This window comes from Belonocnema kinseyi, chromosome 10, assembly GCF_010883055.1.
Source record: "Belonocnema kinseyi isolate 2016_QV_RU_SX_M_011 chromosome 10, B_treatae_v1, whole genome shotgun sequence".
In the NCBI taxonomy this organism is placed as follows: domain Eukaryota; kingdom Metazoa; phylum Arthropoda; class Insecta; order Hymenoptera; family Cynipidae; genus Belonocnema; species Belonocnema kinseyi.
Genome location: NC_046666.1, coordinates 78,883,972 through 78,887,626, shown reverse-complemented (window position 1 = coordinate 78,887,626; position 3,655 = coordinate 78,883,972). Strand labels below are relative to the sequence as shown.

General features: G+C 28.4%; 1 protein-coding gene across 1 annotated transcript in view; it reads right to left on the bottom strand.

The window, feature by feature from the left end:
* Positions 1-3,655, bottom strand: part of LOC117181761 — a 93,410-nt gene that overhangs the window by 3,091 nt on the left and 86,664 nt on the right. The gene's annotated exons all lie outside the window — the stretch shown is intronic.

Sequence of the window (3,655 nt, the reverse complement as noted above, 5' to 3'; positions counted from 1 at the left end):
TTGTAGATGATTTGATTAAAGCAAACCAGAATAAAGATTTAATTATGTTAATTTATACTTCTCATATTTTATAAGTTACATAGGCCGAAAAAATTTGTTCCTTAATAGCAGACTAGGTGAACCCAAAGGATTTTTATCTCCTAAAAACAAATGCATTGTCTACATTTTCCCTATAAGACACGATTTCAAGAGAACTTAACCTAAAAGTGAAAAAATGGCCATTTGTAGCTATATTTAAAACAGTATAACACAAGGCAATTTGGATCATCTCTAAAAGATTATTTTTCTTCAAGATATAGCATATTAATCATTACAGTTTCCCGCTGAAAAACCTTTAGACACGAAACCCTTTATCAATCGAATAGCACCATTTCATTCGCTTTTTTTCACTTCCTTCGTTAGCTTTCCAAACGATGGCTTCAGTGCTTTTAAGAGCGAAAAAATCTCTATTGATGTTATATTGTTTCAAACCTAGCTAAAAGTGGCCATTTTTACTTCAGGTTTAGGATATTACGAAATACTGACATAGGAAAAATCGGAATAACGGGTTTGTTTTTAGGACATCAAAATCCTTCGGAGTCACCTAATTAATTCTTTCTGTACACTCTAACATTAATTTTTTCGACCTCCGTTACATATTCTAAACATCTAAACTCGTTTTTAATTTTAAATTGATTTAACACCTAAAATTCCAGTAAGGCATATATGAGCAGAAAAATCCGTGTCACTTTTGCTTCATGAAACTTATGTGGGCATCTAAAAAGAAATCTTTCTTTGTCTTTTTTTCTTGATTTTTTGTGTCTCTTCGTTTTTTTCGCAAGAATATTTCTAGCACGGTATGTTATTTTTCACCTGTCAGTGAAAAGGTCGGGTTAACATAATGTATACATGAATTAACTTGAACAAATACTCTCTATATATTTTTATTACATTCAAAAAATACATTTCTATTGTAATTTGTAAATTATTCTTACATTTATATTTTTTAGATTTTTGAAACAATTTTCTACAAATGACAAGTTTATTCGATTGTTTTCGAACATTGAACATAATTCTAGAATTAAGAGAAGAAGAAACTTTTTAACGATAGTTAGATATTAATTTTGAAAAATAGCGAAGCTGATGAATTCCAATTTGAAAAGATACTCAAAATAAACTAATGAAAATGTACAAACTACGTAATACTTATAAAAACTGTAAAACAGGTTTTGAGGAAGAAGTATTAATTTTAAAAATATACAAATGATTGCTAATGGACCATACCAGCCTAGATTGTATAGTCTTCCTTGCGAACTAATTTAGAAAACTACGATACTGAGATATAATCGTTATGAATGTTTTCAGAATTGAAATTCTTTATTTATAAGCATTAATATTTGATTCCATTTCTAAAAATGATTTCACAAAAATGTTATTTTCTAATAAAATGGTGAGTGCGCTGCATTGCAAAATTCTGTTATTTTAAATAAAAGAATAAAATATGTGATTTGAACCAGATTAAAATTATATTATCATTTTGAAATTTAAGATTTATGTGGTAATGGTCTATACCTTTACGTATATACCAAATAAGCTGCTAAATATCTTCGCTTTAATTAAATCCTCCGTTTACTTATTCAAATATCTCGTAGGATGTAGAAGTAAAAAATACACAGTTTGCAGGATATCTTTAGATGGGGAAACTATACAAACCTGATCAAATTTTTTCATTGGGTCTGGGTTGCGTTTGATTTAAAACTACTTTGAAAATCACGCAATAATAACTCTTTCCTAGCTGGTACAGAATAGAGTAACAATATAAATACATTTAGCATTTGAAATCCTATTACTTTACATTTCAAACTATGTAAATATTTATATATTTTTTGTAATTAGAAAGTTTGTCTAGAAATATAATTTGAAATCATTTACACGCAATAAAGAATTTATTTGATTAAATTATTCAGAAATCAGATGCAGTTTTTTGCCATTTAAATATATTCTATAACTTCATATAAATGGAAAACAATAATCGTGTATATTTTGAAATGTAAAGCAATCAAATTTCAAAAGCCAACTTTATTGATATTTTTACTCCGTTTTGTAGCGCCTCTAAAAGGTGTTACCCATAGGTGACTTTTATAGTATGTTTAATTGTAAACCAAGAGAGGTCCAGTTAAAAAATTCGTTTAGGCGTACAGAGCGTCACCAAAGATATCTTCAAAAGATATCTTTCAAGTTTTATATACATATTTTTTTACATCTTATGAGATGCTTGAAGAAGCCAATTTATATACCAAGGTATGTTTTTCTTACAACTTGGAACCAAAATCATGTTTCATGTCTACAGAAGGAATTAAATATGAAAGTTTATGAATAGAGAAATTCGACTTTCGGAACATCCAGGAACATTATATCTCAACATCAAAGATTTTTCAAAATACGTCGCAAAGACGTCTACTTTATTCTGGAATGACTCTAATATAACTGTTTGAATAACTTTTTTCTCATACTTAGAAAAAATAAAAAATGAAAAACATCGATCTTTTATATTACTGTAAAATAGGATCGATAAGGGTAAGTGTGATACTAAATTACAAAGTTAGACTTTGCTTGATATTTCCAGTACCTGAGAAGATTCTTGTTTAAAATTTTTCCAATATTATTTTTGGACTTTCTACTTCTAATCGTCCCCTTCTCTAATCAGCATCAACTTGCCGAAGGATATAATTTGTATTACATTTTAATCTGGCAAGATTATACTTTCGAAGCTATAAATTAAACAACAATGGATTCTTGCAATGCACGTTTGCTTTCAATTATTTGCCATTCGTAAGAATATTAACTAGAATAAAATTAAAATTTTCGTTTGAAATGAAGGTTAGGTGATATTAAAAAATGTACCTATTTTGAATCGTATGATTTCTGAATTGATTACAAAAATTATTGTAAGCGTAAATATATGTATTAGAATGTTAATATTCAATTATTATTATTTAATAATAATTTTATTCCAAAAGAACAAAAATAAGGTTATTTAATTTTTCCAACTAACATCGAGCTGTTGATAGATTTTCGTATTTCAAAATAAAAATGAAAAACCAAAAATAAATACTACACTCACTCCTCAGTTTTTTTTCTAATTATCTAGTAATTTTTTATTAAAAATTATAAGACGTTTTGAAAAAACAGCGAATATCTCAGTTTCAAACAAATCAGAATATTGTCAATTTAATACCATGAGGTACAGTTACAAATTTAAACACATTTCACCATTAAACTGTTTCAAAATTTGTAGTTTTATTATTATTTGCTATGATAAGCCACATCTTTTAACGCAAAACGATTCACTCTAGAGAATAGTCATCATTTTAACTTTAAAGTAGATTTTTAAAAACGAAAAAGTGACTTTAAATTATTATCATCATAATCTCTCATGTTGATTTTCAGATATTGGTGCTGGGAAATCTTGATCAATAACATATTATAGCGTCGCCTGCATAAGGCAGTTTAAAAATTCCCTGAAAGCTGCGAAGCTAACGTCAGGTGGGAAGCAAGGAGGATAACGGAGAATACGGAAGACGGGGACGAAAGTACTGAGAAGAGGGATAACGAGTTGGAGTCGGAGGTGGTTTTGATGGGGGATAGGGGTAAATAGCTGGAGAAATTGGGGGAG